This window comes from Thamnophis elegans, chromosome 2 (genome assembly GCF_009769535.1).
Source record: "Thamnophis elegans isolate rThaEle1 chromosome 2, rThaEle1.pri, whole genome shotgun sequence".
In the NCBI taxonomy this organism is placed as follows: Eukaryota; Metazoa; Chordata; class Lepidosauria; order Squamata; family Colubridae; genus Thamnophis; species Thamnophis elegans.
In genome coordinates, this window is record NC_045542.1 from 106,776,357 (window position 1) to 106,798,546 (window position 22,190).

A 22,190-nucleotide genomic window follows, 5' to 3' on the forward strand; every position below is an offset into this window, starting at 1 on the left:
ATTGGGTTTTGAAGGATAAAGGGGAATCCTGGGATGGCAGTTATTTCCGTGAGAAAATTTTATTGGAGAATGTCATTCCATTTCTCAGTGATCCAGACAATGTCTTGGTGGTTGGTGAGGCTGTCTTTCTTCATGACAAAGCTCCTTGCATGCGTGCAAATGCGACTCAGCAATTGTTAAAGGAAAACAATGTCGAATTTTGGGGCAATGACGTCTGGCCGGGAAATTCGCCAGATCTCAATCTGGCAGAGAACATTGGGGCCATAATTAAGGATGAAGTGGAAGCTCTGATGATTCAGGAGCAAGGTCAAAATCGATATTCGGTTGAAACTTTGAGAATGAATTTGGAAACTGTGTTGAAAAATCTGGAAATCGAACGGAACTGTTTGAAGATTTGTTGTGTTCTTATCCACCTCGTTTGAATGCTGTTCGAAGGGCTAATGGTGGTCATACTGACTATTAAATCATGTCAATAAACTCAGTTTTTGATGGGTTTTGGAATGGTGTATGAATTATTTGTGTTGTTATTACAAGTGTTGCTGTGACCCCCTAAGAAAAGGTTATGCCCCGCCCTGTAGATTTGAGATGCTGTGGTGCAATTTGAAACAGGTTTTGCCTGCCTCAAACATTGCACAGCTGAAAAAAATCTGCATGGAGGAGTAAGAAAAAACTCCCCCCCTCCCAACACACAAGTGGATGTGAAAGACCGATAAATAGTTACAAGAAAGACCTGCTCTCGGTTGTTTCTGTCAAATAGTTCAATGCTAGATACTAAAGAGTATATAGTGTGTTTTTTTTCACAGAAGGAAATAGCTATCCGTTAATTTTTCTTGTTCAATAATTGAAGTTGATTTTTCAGGGGGGATTGAATATTTATTTATTGTTTGAGTAAAGATGAAATATTGATATGTGCACATTTAAAAAATGTTGTATGTACTTTTTCACTTGACTATTTAAATGCTAACAAATAAAAGAGGACACAATTCATTCTTGTTTCATCCCCGCTCAATGTTCAATAATTTTTAAAGCATTTAACTTTATTCTCACATATTCTTTGCTTCAATCATGTCCTTCCCTTCTCAACCAACTTTCTCAATTATTTTTGTGCGAAGCATTCCCTGCATTAACCCTATTTCTTACCCTAAAACAAACATATAATAAACTCAGATTCATCTGTTTGCATGGCTTGAGTGCAAAAATACGTCCTGCACACCTCCTGTCCAGCATAAACTGCAGGTCTCAAATTTTGCTCATTCTCACTTTTCATTCATTTCAAATCAGAATTCTCCCAAGCACATTGCCAGGCACAATTAAAGCTAATTCCAGATATTAAATTTAAGACTAATATCCTATAATGTTTCACTCCTTTTGTAGAATAACCAAACTTTCTTATAATTCTCAGGCACTACTTGCTTAACAGAGAGATGAGTGGCACACAAATTTTGTAAATAAATAAGTAAAATAAAAACTGACATCATATAAATTTAGTAAATAAATAAAATAAAAACTACATAGGCAAGTTGCAGTCTCTCCAAAAGCAAACCACATCTATATTTTAACATTGGAGTGACACCATCCACACCTGCAATCTTATACTTCTTCAACAATTTCAAAAGCATCTATAATTTCCTTTTCAGGATACTAATATTGATAAATTCATTTCAATGTCACTCTCTGATATATCATTATCATTCATATTATTCAATTAATCCTTCCTAACAAAATTTGAATTCCCCTGAATCATTTTACTGCTTTTATTCTTAATTTCACTCAATCTGCTAGAGGATTATTATGTAGTCTTCTCCATTGTCCCTCAAAGCAGTGTTTCATTTCTATCAAATTATTCCCCATTTTCTCTGTCTCTTAATTTTGACTATTCCTTGCTATTTTGACTGTGTTTTTTACCTCCCAATTTCTTTATGCACATTATAGAAGAGCTTTTTCTCATCTTCATTCTTGCAGCAATCATCCTCTTTTACACATTGTTTCTTATCCACAGCCTTTCATTTCATTCCAAGCATCTTTTTTCATCCTTCCATTACTGTTACTCCATACATTTTTGTGTCACTCTGTAATACAATTCTTTTCACTGTTTAAAGCACTCTTAACCTTTCATCATAAAAAATCAAATTATTCATGACTCATTCCTTTATGTATGAATAAAATTATGATTAATTATAAACATGATTTAACTTATTCAAAACAAACAGTTCTTTTTCTGTCACCATGTCCATTTATTTTCGGATTTCCAAACAACCCAAACACTTTTTTTGCAGTCATTCATCCCATCCATACATTTGTGTCACCTGAGTAATTTTTAAACCACATCACATCTACTGCATAATTTTTCCCACATCCTATCTCTGATACTTTTATTGCCACATATTGGTATACAAATGCAAGTATCATTAACATATGAATTTCTACAGTCTAGGGACATCAATCCATGTCTTCTGAGATGCATTTTAGATCTTTCAATACACAGCAACTATATCTATAATTAAACTCAACTCCACAAGATCAGGCCACTTCCGAAGTACAGGTAGTCCTCGATTAATGGCAATAATTTGGACCAGAACTTCTTGTCACTAAGCTAAATAGTTATAAAGAGCAACATTATATAACTGTGCTGATTCATGACATGGTTACAATGCCATTTGTGGTCTCCTGCTAGCTTTCCCATTAACTTTGGTTGCTGGAAGCCAGCAATGAAGGTTTCTGGTGATCATGTGATTGTGAGGCATTGTTATCATTATAATTGATAGCCAGGTACAGGTAGTCCTCGATTAATGGCAATAATTTGGACCAGAACATCTTGTCACTAAGCTAAATAGTTATAAAGAGCAACATTATATAACTGTGCTGATTCATGACATGGTTACAATGCCATTTGTGGTCTCCTGCCAGCTTCCCCATTAACTTTGGTTGCTGGAAGCCAGCAATGAAGGTTTCTGGTGATCATGTGATTGTGAGGCATTGTGACCATTATAATTGATAGCCAGTTACCAAGTGCCCCAAATTGTGAACAGGTGACCACAGGAACACTGGGACTACAATTTTGAAAACAAGCCATTAGTCTCCTTATTCATAACTTCAAAGAGTTGCTAAACAATGGTCGTTAACAGAGGATTACCTACATTGCATAATTCCTCTTTCTCTTAATTTCACAATTTTTTTTAATTTCACCCATTTTTCTTTTTAATTTTATTGATTTACTTATGACTCTTACCATCTCCTTCTCTTACATTTCAAGTCATAACCACAACACATTACCATTATTCCCAGCTGGGACAACAGTTACTAACTTTTACCACTTATTATAGCTTTGGTTACTCAAGGCTTTGTGAGTAAGACACCGGATTTAGGATAATGAAACTGTGAATGCATGATATTCTCTGTTTTTAACATGAACTTTAAAAATAATATTAAGACCTTCCATATACCAGCTCTAATAATATGACAATTACCTATTTATAATGTTGGGGTTTAATGAGTCTCCAAGTAGAAAATCTAGGATTGCAATTCATCTGCCAAGAAACCACTCTTGGTATATAGAACATTCATTTTCAGTCTGGAATTAAACCAGATTAAATATACAGAGGAATGCAGCCTTATGGCAACTACAGTTCAATTATTTTCTTCAGGATAAACACAATTTATATTCCAACCACAATTTGTCTGATAAAGAACTTAAAGTATCCTTTATACTTGTTCACATGGACTAGTGTCAAATTTGAAGATTTATTCAGGTCAAACATCTTGATTTTAAAAGTTTTTTCTTGAAGAAAAAGTGGCAGAACAAAAGTCATACTAGCATTATTTCATATTTCTCCATTGCCTGAATTAAGAAAGGGTGTATGCCTTCTTCAGAAATTTCAACTAAAGAGAATTTCTGAAATATTTTGCCATTATTATAACCCAGTCCATCAACATATAGGTAAAAGTTAGGAAAAATTTTAAATTGGGCACTCTGGTTGGGAAGCAAGGCTTACCCTCTTTAGAGTTCATGAAATTCATGGCAGTATCTATCAAGCAAGCATTCAACAGTCCTTGTGTGACTAGCAATCTTTTTTTATATTAAATATCTTCAATGATTTTTCTTTCAGAATGCATCTTTTGATTCTTTGTTCTCATTTACTTTCCACTTTGTAACTTTTGTTTGAAAACTTAATTTTCAAACAAGTTAATTTTTACTGTATATACTCAAGTATAAGCCTAGTTTTTCAGCCCACTTTTTGGGCTGAAAAAAGCCGCCTCGGCTTATACTCGAGTCAGTGAAAAATTTGCCCGAAATGGAGGAGAAAAAGGGGCGGGGCCATGCCGCTGGGTGACACTCGTGAATGGCCCAGTGCCCCTGTGAGTTTCCCCTCCCTCTGTGTCAGTTTGCCGCGCAGCGCGCACCGCACCATCCCCCCTCCTCACGTTCTAATGTAATGCAGGGCTGTCTTACGATTCCACTTCCTCCCCCTCCTGCCGCTCTGCAACGATGTCCCACCTCCTCCTTGTTATGGCAAGCAGCCACATAGCGATGTCCCACCTCCTCTGGTACAGTGATCCAATGATAGGAATCACTGTGCCGTGTGTCATAGGAGGCGGGACATCGCTCCCGCGCCTGCACGGGACATCATCATCACAGCGGGACATCAGCATCATGAGGTGAGTGAAGTATTTCATTGAATACACTGCTAGTTTACTGTTTTTCTTTGAAATAAATATTCAAAAACATTATTGGTATCTATTTTTATTTTTGAAATTTACCAGTAGCTGCTGCATTTCCCACCCTAGGCTTATACTCGAGTCAATAACTTTTCCAGTTTTTTGTGGTAAAATTAGGTGCCTCGGCTTATATTCAGGTCGGCCTATACTCGAGTATATACGGTAGTTAATTTTCCAGACACTGCATTAAGTTGTGTGTTTCTTACTTTATCTGCTACATTACATAGATTCTACAGTCTAGCACCCTGACCTACTACCAGGGTGGATAAAAATCAATGATTTTTAAAAAAATAAAATAAAAATGGTTTTTTTTATTTAAATTGGATTTTTTTTATTTTTATCAAATTTATTTTAATAAAATACTTTTAGAGTAAAAGTCTACCTACAGATAGTTTTCTATTTAAGAGACATTAATAATTTAGTTTATTCAGCATGAAATGGAGCTTAGTTATGTAGCATGAGACTTTATATTCTGCAATATTTACATTTTTGGTAAACTCATCCAATGAATCTAAGCTCTGCAAGCTAAATAGGAAACCTTCATTTTGTTTGCAAATAATAATATTAAAGATTCTAACTACCAGCAAGAATGAATCCTTACATTTAAAGAGCATTTTCTTTCAAATTTTATCTTTGATTACATTTTCTGCTAGTGTCCCCAGAGAGTATGTCAAGCTAATCATCCTGTAATTTCCAGGATCCCCTCTGGATCACTTTTTATAAATTGCAATTGCTTTGGCCACTTTCCAGTATTACGGGTTACGAGTGTGAGACTTTAAGGACAATTTTTGCCCAAAGTTCAAAAGCCACCCCAGCCTAATTTTTCAGCATTTTTCTTTTTTTTTTTCAGGCCATGGAGTCTGTTAAGAAAAAATAATCACAGAATTCCTAATCAATAGGCAAAATTATGAATAATCACACACACAAACACTCCCTATTTGGTGAGTCTTCTGAAAATAACCTAACTAGGCGTGTAAGTTAGAAAAACTACTATGGATGCCTTTCACAACTCTGAATAGAGAGGTTTGATTTTGTTTGTTGCCTTACACTGTCATGGAAACCTCTCAAATTCTCTTGGAAGTAAGGAGTTTTATGGAATACAGTTTGAAAAAGTTGTTCTAGAGTTTATTTTCTTGTTACATTTGTTTGCTTCAACTGGCCAGACTTGTTTCCTGAAAATACTGATTTAGTACCAGTAATTTGTCTTGTATCATCCATGGTGATGGCTCAGTTTCTCTACCATATCTACATGCTTCTTGAATTTTATGTATTCAGTCTAGTAATTGAACAGCTTTGCTGACCAACTTCATGCTTTTTGGCCAGTGCTTTGCCTGTAGCCTCTTGGGCTTCCTTGTTAATTTTTCCTGTTTTCTGCAGCAGGGTATACATTCTATTTGGCTTCCAATGTTGTTATTTTAAACAGCTTCCAGATACTTTGAAGGAGTTGGACATTTTTTATTATTTATTTTACTCAAGTTAAGCACTGTCCAACTCTAATCAACTCTGGCCAGTTCACACCATAAAAACAGAACAACAAGATACAATAAAAATCATAACAGTAAAAAACCGCTCACCTTCTCTCTTAGCTTCCTTTCTATCAGTTTCTGCTAGAGTGGTGCTATTTTTCTTCTGACTAGTTCCAATTTGGTTTTTCTCACTACTGGAATCTGAAGTTTATTCACAGATGATTATCATTCCGCATTATATGTCATTCCTTTGTTTGCATGCTTCTCCGATATTCTTAGTTAACTTAAGATCCCTAGCAGTTTTTGGCTTTCATTATTAAGTTTGATTTTAAGTCTACTAAAACTATCCATAACGATTCTGTGGAACTAATCTTCCACATCTTCTGATGGTTGGGTTGCATCCCTCTGTGCTTATTCCTGTTCTTCCCGAACAGCTTGCACTCACACAGGTTCCCCTAGTTTTCTTATGCATGATATGCCTGCATGCTTCGTTCCTACAGTCCCATTATGAGAAAATATAAAACTGATAAACAAACCAAATCTCCCAAATGCTTGTTTTGAGGTTTCCATAGTCATTAAATAACTAGTTTTCAGTGGTGTAGTTATGAAATATCTGTACAGTTTTTTTTCCATCCCACATAGCCCATCTATATGGCATGTTGGCTCCATAACTCTATCCCCTATTCACCCTTTCCCCATAATAAAGCACAAGTTAAATCATGGTTTAAATCGGTAATAAAAAGGCTTGATTGAAATAAACTCAATTTAAATCATAATTTTTAAAGAGCAACTGTGATCTCTGTCCCGCAGCAGTTCCTCCTCTGACCCACTGTTGACTCAACAACAGTCCCATTCACATGAATGGGACAGCTGGTGTGCGGCAGTGATACAACAAGGCAAGGGATGTCTACGGGAGGCCTTGCTACTAAATTGGGAGAAGATTAAAAGACAATATTATTTAAAAATTCCAGTCTGGCTATCAATTATTGAAGCCTTTTCATACACAATACACAATAATATACAAAAAGGAACAAACGGTTAGATATGGTGAAATATTGAATGCAGAGGGTGAACTTAAATCTATGCAAAAACTAAAAAAGGAAGATATAAAGATGAACTGGTTTTCATATGTGGAAATACAATCTAGATATGACAAGGATCGTAAAGAGGAAAGTTTTTATAATAAAATGACTGAGTTAGATAAAATTTTGATGGGTACTAATGAAAAAGTAATTTAAAAACTTTATGGACACTTACTAGAGGTTAAATTAGAAGAAGAACAAGTTAAAGGAACTATGATAGCTGGCGGGGGGGGGGAATTTGGGCATGGGATTGAATTAGATGTGGCAGAAATTGTGGTCTCAAAATTATAAAATGATAATGTCAACAGAATATAAAGAAAATTTGTATAAGATGTTTTACAGGTGGCATCTACCGCCAACAAGAATAGCAAGAATGTTCAAGAATAAATCAGAAAAGTGTTGGAAATGTCATCAGATATCGGGTTCATATTACCATATGTGGTGGACTTGCGCAGAAGCTAACAGATATTAGACTAAGATTCATGGTTGGAGAAAATGACACAAAAACATATAGACTTAAAACCAGAGATTTTTTAATTGGGAATTATACCAGAAATATATTGAAATATTTGATTGTAAATGTTTTAACAGCAGCTAGAATTTTCCAACAAAAATTGGAAAAATTAGAAAATACCAACGCAGAAGGAAATTATTCAAAAAATTATGGAATGTGCGGAAATGAGTAAATTGACATCTGAAATTAGAGAATAAGAAGATGAACAATTTTACAAGGTTTGGGATTTGTTTTATCAATGGTTAGTTAAAAAATCATGGTAATGGAAAAAGTGGGAGAACTTTTTATATTTCAAGAATAATAGAATGATGCATGCAATATTATCAGGGTTTAGCATTGTTAAACAAATTAGAACAATGTAACGGATGTATGATTTTAATATATAGAATATTCTGTTTAAAATGTAGGAATAATAATTGGAGTTGAATTATTGATGCAAAATGTTGTTGCATGTATGGATTCAATATTTAGAATACCTTGTTTAAAATTAAGGAATAATAATTATAGTTGAAAAATTGACACATAGCAATAATGTATCTATGTTTACCAAATGAACAATTTGTGACTCAATATATAATTGCAAGTGGTGACCATGGAAAGGACGCACAAAATCTTGTAACCAAACAACACGCTATATGAAATGGAAGAAGGATGTTATGTGTTTTATGTTTTTGTTTCTTCTTGTTTGTTTAAAAATAAAAAAATAATAAAAAACAACAAGGTAAGGGATGTGGCAGGCAGCAGGTGAGTGGATGCCCACTAACAGGTGCTGCCATGATGGATCTGAAATGATGAAGTACTCCTTGCTAAGCAAAAGCCATTACGACTTCTATAGGGGTAGATTTGTCTCATTAAGTTGCTTAAATTGTTTGATGAGAGGGAAACAAACATCTATCTGGATGGAGTAGCTCTTGTTGACATGGAATGTGTACTTGGACTTTCAAAAAGCTTCTGACAAATTCTTCATCCAACATTCTTAAATCATGGGATTGCAAGCATGGTTCCCTGATGGGCTGGAGGCCTAGCTGAACAGAAAACAAAGAGTAACAATAAATGGGCAATTTTCACAATGGATGAAAGAAGCAAGGTCACACAAGAATCTGTTTGGGCCTCAGGGCTATTCAACTTCTTCATAAATGATTTCGAGTCAGGAAAATCCAGTGAGGTAATAAAATCAAAGTGGTAAAAACACAAAAGAATCTCTCCAAACCTGGTGACTGGGCCGCTAAATAGCAAAAACAATGTTAGCAAGTATAAAATGAAGCACAGTGGTGATAAGAATTCATGTCTCACCTATAGTAAGGAAGGAAATTAACTATTGGAAGAATTGACACTATCTTGTGAGATCTTGATTTACTGCAAATAATTCCATGAAATCAATCACAAAGCATGCAGCAATTACAAATAAACAAATTCCATGCAAGGATGCAGGTAGTTTTCCACTTACAATCACAACTGAGCCAAAAACTTTCATTATTCAGCAGGACAGTTTTATGACTTTTTTGTCATAGTTCTTAAGTGAATCATTACAGTAGTTAAGTGATTCATTTGCCGGTAATGTGAATCTAGATTCGTCAATTGACTTTGCTTGTTGAAACTAGCTGGGAAGGTTACAAATGATGATCACATGACCCTGAGGATAATGCAACAGTCAAGAATACATGCCAGTTATCAAGGACCCAAATTTTGATCATGACCATGGGGATGCTGCAATTGTCATAAGAGTGCAAAATGGTCATAAGCCACTTTTTTCAGTACTGTTGTAACTTTGAATGGTTACTAAGTGAATAGTTGTAAGTTGAGAACTATCTGTAATTTTAAAAAGGATTAGATAATAGATCAGTTGATGCTGCTAAATAAATGCATGGTGCAACTATGTTCTGGTCACAACATCTCAATAGGGATGACAATGGAATGGAGAAGGTACCAAAAAAAGCCAAGATGATCAGGAATCTTGTCCTGTATGATGCCAGGCTGTTTAAACTAAAGAAAATGTGCTTATTATGAGTTATGATTGCAATGTGTAAAAAATACATGGTAAAGACAAAACTTAATTGATTTTGGAAGGGGACTAGATACATTCCCAGAAAACAAGTATATCAATAGTGATTAACTTTGTAGATGCCGCCTCCAGACATGGGAGCAGTCCACCTCTATATATTAGATGGGGTGTTGGTCTTACCTGAGTCGCCCAAGTTTTTACACATGCAACCAAGTAAAACAAGGTCTGGGGATAATACCTGCAAGGAGAAACAGGACTAACTTTGAAAATAATGCTATTGACTAGACTATTCCCCTTCCTCTTATTTTAATTTCTGTTTTGTGTTAATTATTTAAAGTTAGTTGCTAATTTTATGAAGAAAGGCTACCAACATTACCAGTTGGGTTGAGAGCCCAAGGGTTGGGGTTTGGTTTTGTTTTTTTCCCCTTGCTTGTCTTTTCTTTTTCATAACAATATAAACTGCAAACATCTCTCTATTTTTGTTTTCAGAAATATTTTTTGTAGTTGCTGGCGTAATTGGATTAGATCTATAATAGAAATAAATATAGGATTGGCTCATAAATAGACAGTTTTCCAAAGAATCCTGAGAAGATCATTGGAAGGGTATGGATGGGAGTGATATCTTCACATTTCCATCAGTTATGGCCTAGCACATGGGCTGGCACATGGGCTGAGATGCAGTCAGCAGTGGACTATGTTCCAATGGCTGCTAAATTCTGATTTATAACAAATGAAAACTATGCTATTTTTATACATCTTTAAATAAAAACATAGTTCTTATTTTTCTTCACCACCCACTCCACACTAAAAGTCCAAGAATATGTAAGAAAACTATGCAAGAATGTGTAATTTTAAAAAGAGCCTACAAATTTTGTCATTAAAGTGTATAAATTATTACGATTAACCTCCATGTTTAGTGATTAGGTGCACAGATTATACTGGTCTATGACGGATATCAGAGCCATGCGTAGTCTTCTTGATACTGTTCAAATAGCTCGTTATTTAAAATTATATAAAATTAGTACAATATACAGAAAAATATATAGTGAATAGAAATTTTAAAAGAACTTAACTTCTTTTTGGTAATATTTTAGTATGCCTCAAAACATTAAAGGAAATGGTTCTACACTATTATTAATTTTTTCTACTGAGATCTATAAAATGCCTTGTAATAATAGCTGACGCTGAGTGAGGTAAACTGTAGTAAGCACTTTTCATAATCTTTCATTTTTGTATGTACTTAGAGATTATATTAAGCTTCTATTGTTTATGGTACACAATTGGGTAGTAAAAACAACATGTGTACATATCTACTGAAAGTATTTGATATATATTAACTATAGTATATAATATACGCTACTTTAATAAATAATCAATATTTGAAGAGTCACTCTTTCAGTTACCAACCAAGTGTCTAAAAACAGAATTCCATCCAAGATACTCTCACAAAGTTCCTATCAATATTATATAATATTTCTATTCTAAATATCTCCAGAAATCAGTTAAATTGGAATACTTTGATCTTAGGCTCATAATCTCTTTTCACCATAATGATTAAAAACTCTAAATTCAACACTGCTTTGTTCGTTATCTGTAAGGACAGTGCTACTGACCTCTGAAGTCATTTGTATAAAACCATATTCCCAAAGCAAGCATATACCCACAGAGCTTACATTCCTTAATTCAACAACATTACTCCAGCTCAAGATACTAAAAACATTATTTTCTTCCACTTCCACATTAAAATATTACCACTGAAGTCTCTCAACAAGTTCATTGAAATGTTCAATGCGCTGAAATTACCATAAGTGCTTAGTCTGGAATACAGATAACAGTTTTTCAAGGCAAAGCCCCTAAAACCCATTACTTGAACTTAAATAACTGGTCCTACTGTGCTATAACAAGAGATATGCTTGGTATTTTGAAGAGGCCTGAACCTAGCTTTAATTATTAGGTATATGAGAAGTTTCTCTTTGTTGCTGATTATCTTTTGAAAGCTCTACATCCTGATGTCCTTTCTATGCTGCCAAGATAATCTGCCGGCACAAAGACCAACAGAGTTTAATAAAGATTTCAATACAGATACCTAATAAATAATATGAAATGAAGAGTCCAGAGCACATATGAAAAGAACATAAAGGCATTTTCAGGAGCATTTGTGTTTTTCTGTCACAGTGTTATTACCATTTCTTGATTAAAAAACAAGCTACAAGATAGAGGAACAATGTGGATCACGGCTGTAGTGTCTAACTATACTGTTTTGCACTAAATATTGAATTCTTGCCAAAAGTTGTTATAGCCCTATATCATACTTCTGATCTGGACCATTTTTCATACCTTTATGTTGCTTTTTGCATCACAAAAAATTATCAATTGATAAGCATCTTAAAAGAAATAGCAAATACCAAAATGTTTAGCTTGGACCCTAAGTCCAGCAACACGGTTCACACAATCTTATGATACAGAGAACCTACTAAAGCCCAATGTTTAGAAAAAGCTACAGTACACATTTTTCTGCTCCTGAAAAATACATCCTACAGGAATCTATGTATCTTTGTCTCATATTCTAGTTACAGTCTCACCAGCACAGGAGAATATTTCATTAAAACTTCAAGAATCCATCTCCTCAGTCTTTCATCCCCTAAACAAAAAGAGAATATCAAAGCATTTTTATTAGGCACACCATTTTTGGCACCACCCGTTTTTGCTATTTACTGTAATAGAAATTCCTCATGATTGGTTTTGCTAATGCAAAATGATTTATATAGCACTATAAAGGAAATCATGGACTATCCTAAAGACTAAAAACAGCGAACAGATATAAGCAGATTAAGTCAACAGGAACAAGTATTTTTCCTTTCAGAATCAGGCAGTGCAGTAGTTTAATAAATTATTATTAATAACCAACATGACATTGATAAGAGTGGCCCAAAATATAAAAATCTAATAACCCTTTTCAAAGTAATAAATTGACACTACACTTGTACTTAGGAACAAATGATTAATAATTAAGGTAAAGGACTCTTTTCTCCAGATACTGACTGAATCTTTATTCATTCCTACATTAGCAAGCAAACCCAAGACCTCTGTGTTAAACACCTGCATAGTAACAACAGATCTACACATCCACTAAAATGCAAGCAGGTACAGGTTTTCAAACGGAAAAAACTGCACATCTCCCCAAAGGATGATTTGCTCTTATTGTGGTTTATAATCCGAAATAGTTTTGTTAATAGAACAAAAGGTATCTTAGTTCCTCATGATAGAGCCCACCTCTCCTATTATTTAGTTGAATGGGATTTTTTTCTTCGTTAAGTCAAACACATCATTACTTTTCTAAGTAGAACATGATCTTTGACTTTAACTAAACCTGTATACAACTAAATGCACTTATCATGACAAACTTGCAACCTACTACTAAACCTATTTAATCTATTCCTTCCCTTTTAATGAGATTGCAGCCTTAATCTTTTACATTTTGGTATTTATTTAAAACATTTATGTAGCCACCTATCTTAAACCAAACTCTGGGCAACTCATAACACAAGGATATAAATAATATATACCAACAACAAAATAAAAACAAAATATTGAACAAATTGAAAGCAAAAGACTTGTCGAAATCACATATCTGGCTTGTTCAACATACTGTTTTAATGAGAACTAAGGGCCGCAGTCATTCTCATGTCAGAACCAGAAATAAAATCCAGAAACAACTGCACATATTATTATATGTTTATCATCTGCATACTTGAGCACCTCCTTTTCTTTTAATATTAGCACAAAAGATTATTCTTAATTATTCCAATACTTTAATGTCATAGAAGACAACATTAAAGTTCCCCATAATTCATCATCTATAAAGAAAGATGAACCTATTTCCACATTGCAAATCAAAAAACAGAACTACATTATTCGGATGCTATTGTAGCTATTGATCTCTGTCAAAAAGGGAATCCTGCAGCAGAAAGGTGTTTCTGAGAGTTTCCTTGGTCCAGGAGTGAAATTCAGGTTCAGACAGGTTCTGGAGAACCGGCAGCGGAAATTTTGAGTAGTTTGGAGAACCAACAAATACCACCTCTGGCTGGCCCCTGAGTGGGGTGGGAATGGATATTTTGCAATATCCTTCCAGGAGTTGGGAGGGAATAAGGATTTTGCGGTATCCTTCCCCTGCCACGCCCACCAAGCCACGGCCACAGAACCAGTAGTAAAAAAAAATGAATTTCACCACTGGCTTGGTCTAAACAAACTGTTCTGTGAATATGGATTCCATTCATGTCAACGTTCTGCATTTATGGACATTGCAATCTTCAATTCTCTCTTAGGTCAGCAAAGGAAGCCTTTAAGCTAGAGATTCTTGCTGAATGTTACCTACATGCCATTCAACAAATCAACATGGGCAATTATTGTCTACAACCGCTTTCACTAACGCTCTCTGGACTTGCCCTTCCATAGACAGGCACAAAGTCCTCTGAAGGCAAGCAAAGGAAGAAAAAGAACTAGGGCAAAACCAGAAACATTGAGAGGGGACTCTAAGTCAGTATAATTACCTTCAAGACCTCGGGGAATAAAAACATGCTGTAGCAAACATAATTCAAAGACCCTGTAGACTTCTATACTATCTTTAATACTTTTGCTTCCAACAGAAAAACACATGCATTTTTTGTACTCTTATAAATACTATATTGAGATTGACTGTATTCAAGAACTAGGATAACAGTTTCTTATACAAACTAGATAGAGAGCTATTAAATCTATTCCTAACAAGGTCATAGCGCACAAAAGCTTTCAGCAAAAATAGTTCTTGGATTTTTTTTTATCTCCCTTTTCACAATCCTACAAAATAAACCAACTAAGCTACATAAGCAAAACAATATTTGTAAATAAAAATGATAGCTGCATCTGTCACTTTAAAGGGAAAGTCCTGTGCTTTAAAAAGGTTAATTTCAAGCTTATAATCAGAAATTTGGTTTTTATGCCCAGACTTGCCAAATAAGTGATACATAATTCTTGGCAACAGCCCAGCATCTATGAAACAAGGAACAATTATTAAAGTTTACTACATGAAACTTTAAAAAGTTATGAAAATGTGATATGAATATCAACATGTCACAGGCAACAGTTTTGGCACATATTTCTTTTTAACACCTACTATTTCTCTCATATAGCTATTTGTGAAATTGTTTGCTAAGAGATTACCCTCCATACAAAAATAATACAATAATACAATAGCAATGAATTACAAATAGAAAAAATGTACTAAGTTAAAAAGAAATTAAAAAATTAGGTGCCCTTGCCCATTTAACTCATTACTATAATATGTTTCCACCTCCCCAAGGATCTATTGTCACTTTTAGAATCTCTCTTATTCCTGGAGTAATTCTGGCATATAAAAAATAAAGTCATCCAATATACAAAGAAAAAAAAAGTAGAATGAATTCTATATTCTCCAACTTTTGATTTTAGTACACTTTAATTAATAATTGTACATCGTCCCGAGTTATGCTGCATGGCGTATGGGCAAAATAATAAACCGCCAAAATAAATGTAGAATTGACACAAGCTACCATCTCAGTTACACATCTATGCATCATAAACCTCACTGAATCTCACTGAGCATAATTCTGTTGCTAAATATTGAGAAGGTTATCAAGCTCACCACTTGGCTTGATTTACAAAAGATACAAAGTAAAATATAAACATTGACCAAGATTGGAAAAACACAACAATGATGTATTGTTGAGAAACTGAACCATTTTATAGATGTGGAAACATGTGCTCATCTTTTGATATAATAACTGTATTATTTCTTTCGTTTCCTATTATCTTAATTTAATAACTATAAATATATCTATACTGGAATAAGAGGTGTTCAAATCTGCACATGCTATACTTGGTATAAATTTTCCCGCAGGTCAGAAAGTTACGTTCCAAATATTTAGTAAAGTCTTCTTTCATTTTATGTTAAGTTTATAAACCTTGAAAACCTTGAATTAAATGAGATATTGAATGAGTGGGAAAATGGGTTGTAGGGCAATGTCAACAAATATGCTCATAAATTTTTAGAGCCTTAATCTTGAGCACTATGTTATTCAAACATATTTTCTTCTTTTTCTCATATTCTGGTGCAGGGAAAGCATTTTCTCCATCTTTTCTATAGTCTGCTTTCTACTGCACATAGTTTTCATGATAAAGAGATAGCATGCATCTTAGCACTACAAATGTTATTAGCATTGTTTACTATATAGATTTGGCCAGGTTAAATGCTCATCCTTGGGCTGACTATCCTTTACCAGTTTTACTGCAACATGTCCAACTCTGATTCTACTATACGAAAAGTCTTTTTTTATTATTATTGTGGTGACCTCACAGTAATAGTAGTAGCTATTACAGGTACAAAAATAGGAAGCAGGATCCACATCTGGAATAATCATACAATATAATGGCAAGGGCATGAGGAAAGAAAGGACTTAGTGGGAAAATGTTCAAGTAGTGTTGGCAGAAGGAAATCTTGTCTTGTTTCCAGGCCTTTGGTACAATTGACTATGCTGGCACAAACTGCATAATAAGTATCTTTTTTTTCTTATAAAAGAAAGTTATTTGATGAAAATAATAAATTGCATAGTAGTGAATTAACATAAAACAAATTTACCTAAGGACACTTTTGTCTCAATTCTTCAGGTCTAGATGTGCAGATTTATTTATATCCAAACATGCAGAAACAGCAGCCTTTATTGCACAACATAATCCTTCGCTAAAAGCAAAGGAAGCCCTACATTTTATTTTATGAACAATTCAACATATATAGTATATACAAATTTAAAATGTTTTTCAAGTTTTTATGAATTTACAAATAAAGTATTTAAATTAAGTAGCTCACCTATTATGCGAGAATTGACACAAAAGCGTGCATAAATACTTGCATGTCAAGAACGAAGCCTGAAGCAATGCCAGCAGAGTTGCATTTTACTTGAATGGGATTTCACCATAATCATATAATTTAAGACAATCCTGCTGTCATCCTAGTCTGATTACAGCCTCCTACGCAGTCAAGTCTTGAAAATATAAACTGCAATTAGACTCAACACTATCCAAGGGTTTTAAGAACCATATTAAACTTTTCTTGTTATATTTATTTATTATAGCCTAATCTAAGCATAGTATCTAAGAATCATTTATGTTCAAAATACTTTTTTCATATATAACAAATTAAGGATTACAGGTGTCTATTCTAATGCGTATACCTGAACCTTGAAGTTAAGTGATTTAGATTTTAAGATCTTTGTGTATGAATAAACACCTTCAAATAAATCTTGACATCTATCTGGATAAATCCCTGAAGTTTTCTTGACAAGATTTTGGGAAGTGATTTATCATTGCCTTCTTCCCAGGGGGTGAAAGAGAGTGACTGGCCCAAGATGACCCAGCTGGTTTTGGGCCTAAGGCAGGACTAAAACTCATCATCTCCTGGCTTCTAGCCTGGTTTCTTAACCATTATACCAAACTGGGATCCCTTTTAAGGTCTACACGTATATCATTTACTTCATTATATAGCAAAATAAAGGCATCCATTACTGCAGAGTGAATGGAGTTGATTTATGTTTACAACACGTAATATGGAACTAATTTCATATTATATGCTATTTTAGCTATTTACTGCTAAGCTACAACTCTGAGTTACATCAGTGGCCTACAATCACATGATGCTTGAAATATTAAATAATTTCTTTCCCTTTAAAAAAAACATTACACATACCAATAGTTACTCCCACAATCAATATCATTTCTCATTTGGAAACAACATCCAGAGCCAAAAAAGTAGTTTCTAGTAGATGAAATTAAGTTGTCAGTGAAATTAGAAAACTGCCATTATTCAATCACCCCCTGCCCATATATAATCTTTGAATAAGTTCACCCAAATGATGTACAGCTTTACTTCAGTTTAATGGTCAAAAATATCTATTTTTTTTTACTGTACTTGAATGTTAGAATCCTGCACAGTATATTGTATATTACTGAAATATTTGCTATGGTAATGTCCCAAACTACTGACAGCAACCAATCTTATGAAACAAGTAACAGCAAAAAGAGACTAAAGAACCACACATTTATGAGTGAAAATTTCTCTAATCTATTTTTCAAGTGGATAAAGTAGAGGCAGAATTATCATTGCTCACACTGCTACAATGCCAACAAATTTCTCAGAAGCAGATATAATCATTCTACTAAAATCCACCCAGGTCCAATAAATAGACATCAGTCTGTCTCACTGTATGGATTAAGAGGCCTAGTAATGGTATTGCTTTTTAACGACTGATAAACTGTCTAGCATTTACTCCTGCAAAACAAATGTGGTTTTTTTTAACTCCCCTGGTCTTTTCCTTCTATTCATTAAGAAATGTCAACTTCCTTTGCAGTAGTTTGTACTTTGACTTGAGATATAGAAATATGTCCATATTCAGTGCTTCTGAAATTGTATATGCAAAGGAGGGTTCTTTCCACTCCGTTCTTGAATCACAGATTGCCTGATTACTGGGTGCCTGTTTTTCTTATATAACTATATAACTCCCCCTTCCATTGTAAGATTATTTTTGCAATATGAATCAAATGTGTTGTGCTAAAGTTTTAGTTCCCTCTACAGCCAACTAGAATTTATATCCCAAATTCAGGACTTGGGATTCAGGTGCATCCTGAGCTCCATGGGCAGATTTATATCCAAGTCAGCAACGTCTCTTTATTTTCAAGTACAAGAAAGAGTGACAAGAGGTGAGGCAGGAAATAGAAAGAAAAACAGCAGAGCATATCGAGCAGTTGTTTTTCAACTGAAAGCAGAATCCCGCAGGAGAAGACATTAGCAGCACTTGTAAGATGGAAACGGGGGCTGGGCTTAGTGTAAGTTTGTGGCACTGTACTTAATGAAAACAACGTGCGCAGCAGCTGCGGATCCGACCATCCTTGAGATTTTAGTCCCCAAAGTACGCATAAGGTGTGCACCACCAGGTTGACATGTGAAACTGTAGCCGGATTAACATCTCACCGAACAAACGTAGCGCTTTTTAGAGCAAGCAGCAGTCCCGACAACAGTCCCGTAATGAGAGTTTAAAGATCACATACGCCGCCATGGGGGGGGGGGTGTAGCGAGAAGACAGAAAAACAGCCAAATAGTTCATGAGGCCTCTTCTCTTCAAATGAAGCCATATTTAAGGTTTTTTTTTTTTTAAAAAAAAAGAGGGGGAACGGACTGGACGAGGACGACTTCTCAACCGACCGGCCCTCCAAGAATACACATGGCCACAAAAAAAAAGTTCATGAGAAGTTACCTTGAAATGAGATTCTCCCGACCCGTAGACTACTTGAATGTGTGTGTGGGGGAGAGAGAGAAGTGTCGCCCAAGTGCTCGGCCGGCGACCCATTCAGACTCCGAGGGAACCGGGGGAGGCCAGGCAGAGATTCCCTTCTTGCTCGGAGCAACCCCGCCGTCGGCAAAGGGGCAGAGGGAGAGGGAGCTTCCGCGACCACCGCCTCGCAACTTTTCGCGACCGCATCGGGGCGGCAAAGGCGAGAGGGGAAAAAGTCAACCTGGCGCCCCCTTCCGGGCCCAGACCTTCCCCGACGCAACGCGCACCTCCCCCGGGCCGCGGGAACTTGCGCGGAGAGCGGCACCAGCGCCGCCCGCGCGCAGAGTTGGCGCTCCTACTGCAGCGGCGCGGCGGTGGTGGCGGCGGCGACGGCGGTTCCAACCCGGGCATCGGAGGAAAGCGCTCGCCGCTCGCTCGCTCCCCCTCCCCTGGCGCTGCGCTCCGCCTGCTTGCCTGGCGGCGGCGGCGGCTCCTGCTTCTGCCGCCGCCGCCGCTGCTACCGCCCTCCCTCGCCGTCTCCCGCATCAAACTTCAGGAGCCGAAAAAAAAACCTTCCGGGCGGTCGGGCAGGCGGCAAAACGGACCCAGCATCTACACCGGACGCCGCCCTTCCAACGAAGGCAGGCATCCCGCGCCCGTCTTACCTAGGGGGAGTTTTTCCAGCCCTGCGCCGCTGCCGGGGCTCGGGCAAGGCTCGCCGGCGCTCCGCTCACCGCCTCATTCCAATATGGCACGGTCGGCCCAAGCGCATGCGCCCGCCGTCTCTCTTCCCCGATCCCCTCCCCTCGCTTCTGGCTTTTTGGGCGCTCGCTGCACACTCCCTCGCGCTCGGACACGCGGAACCGTGGCGCCGGCCAGGGACGGGGGCCTCCCTCGGTTTGTGGGCTCCTCTCCACACCCTTCCCGCCCACCCGGGGCCCGGAGCCAAAAAATAAAACTTGAGCCTCTCCTTGACTTTGTGCGCCGTGAGGCGACGCGAGCCTCCGCCCGTCGCAGCGCCACCCTGTCCCCGAGGATTTCCCGCGGGGCGCGCACCTGCCTCAAGTTATTCGGCGCGCAATTGTGAAGGTTGCGGCCCCGGCCGGGCTCGAAGCGGAGAAGGGATGAAGAACGGGGAGAATGAAAAGGAGCTTAAAAAAAAAAAAAGCTTCCCCCTCCCTCCACCTTTCGGTGTACTGGAATGAAAGCAACCGGAGGGTTTGAGGGGAGAAGCAGGCAGACGCTCGGTCAGCTCGGCTCTCCATCCATGCTTGCAGAACCACCAACAACTTAAGCCTGTTTATTTCTACTGGAACCGGCTGACTCCGGTACGGAGCCGCTTTAAAATCGACCCATACTCGGCCGAAAACGTAGTACAGTGCGCGGTCTGGCCGTCTCCCTCAATTGCCAAGTTAAATGTTGCTCGGAGTACTCCGACTTCCTTCCCGTCTTCTTCCCCACCATCGCCCCGTGCCCCACCCCCAGTTTTGTTGGCCCAGCACCGACACCTTCTTGGCTCAAGCCGATGTCAGCCAGCCTCAGCCTCCCCCTACTCCCCCTCTCATCTCGCTTCCACTTTCGCAAGCAATCCGCTCCGGCTCCTGGAGCCATTTGCAGCCCCCCCTTCTCGTCCGCCCCCCCGAAAGATGTAGGACGGAAGCGCGGCCCAAGTGCGTGCTCGCATTGGAAAGGGGATGGCGGCAAAGGAGGCGGCAGGGCGGCTGCGGAGGCAATGGAAAGCGAGATGAATAATGCCGCCGCCGCCCCCCCCCCCGCGCCGAAATTAAAATGAAACAAAATGAGATGGGGAAAAGGAAAGGATTGTGCAACATAGACAACCTCATGACCACGCGCCTGTGCAATCAGAGAAGAGTAATAAAAGCGAGCGAGTTTCACGCAGCTTAAAGGCGACAGGAGGCGAAAGAGGGACAGCGATTTTGCTGCCAGCGAACCGGAGCCTTGTAAGAACCCCAATTTGGAGAAAGGGGTGGAGAATGGGATCTTATTTCGAGGACTCCCTCTCCCTCTCTCTCTGCATTCTCCCTTATCCCCCCCCCCCCGAATCAGCCATCGCCCATCCACACGGCTGGACTTTCGCGTAGGCATGATCTCTGCAGCTGGCGTTCCCTGTCGAATTACCCCCCCTCCCGCCATTCTTTTTGAAAGGGGACTTGCTTCGTTGCACGTTGCCGCCTCTCTTTTTAAGGTATCGGGATTATTTTAAACCTTGAACTCATTCTGCAGGCTGCACGCCGCCTATTCCGCGCGTGGCAGACACCAGTTGACAGCACACGGAAATAACCGGTCAGCGTGCGGAAAAGTCATACGGAACTCGAGATGGTCGATTTCGGACGGCAGCGAAAGGGATGCGCCAAGAAAATATAGAGACCAAACACTGCGAGATCTCCGGACGGGAAAAATGCCCGCGGAGAATGGAGGCGAATAAAAATAAAATCCAGGCGAAGGAAACTGTCGCCATGCGGTTCAGCTGCGCTTTTCCAGACAGGCGGGGATCAGGTCGAGCAGCCAGGAATTCCTCCGCTTCCATTGAAAATGCTGGGCCGATTCATCTGCTGGTGGCAGATGCAGCAAGGGGACTTTTCTAGTTTTCTTTCAGGGACTGTGCGAAGAGGGGAGGGGCGACAGGCCAGGCTATCTCCTTCGTTTGATGGCTGTGTGGACGATATGTTTCTAGGTTGAATGCAGAAATGCTCTGATCAGTTTTACTGCCCGTTTATGTGCTGTTTATGTAGCATCTTCGATTGTTTACCAAAGATACTTTAATGGGGGTGGTTACTCTTCTTTGGTATTGAAATAGTAATCTAGCTTTAATAGCAATTTGGACCAATACATTTCTGTTTTACAAGAGCGACAGTTTATTGGTTCTTCCGATTGGGGTTTTTCCTTGACATAAATAAAACCCCAAAGTCGGCTGCAGGGTGTATACAGTGACATTTTCTGCTTACAGCAGGGGAGGGAAAGATGAGATGAGCAACTTTAGTGAGAAAATAAAATATCTAGTCCGACCACTAGGGGGTGGTCCCACCATAGGCTTTCTAAATAGAAGTACTA

At 37.9% G+C, this 22,190-nt stretch overlaps 1 protein-coding gene across 2 annotated transcripts in view; it reads right to left on the reverse strand.

Moving 5' to 3' along the window:
- Positions 1-19,892, reverse strand: part of SFMBT1 (Scm like with four mbt domains 1) — a 111,354-nt gene extending 91,462 nt beyond the window's left edge. The window contains exon 1 of one of the 2 annotated variants that reach the window (XM_032210867.1): positions 19,784-19,892. The gene's annotated coding sequence lies outside the window, so the exon portion shown is untranslated. Of the gene's footprint in view, positions 1-19,100; positions 19,325-19,783 lie in introns of those variants that run through there. The other variant, XM_032210868.1, reaches the window with a different exon arrangement.
- Positions 19,893-22,190: the final 2,298 nt, after the last annotated feature.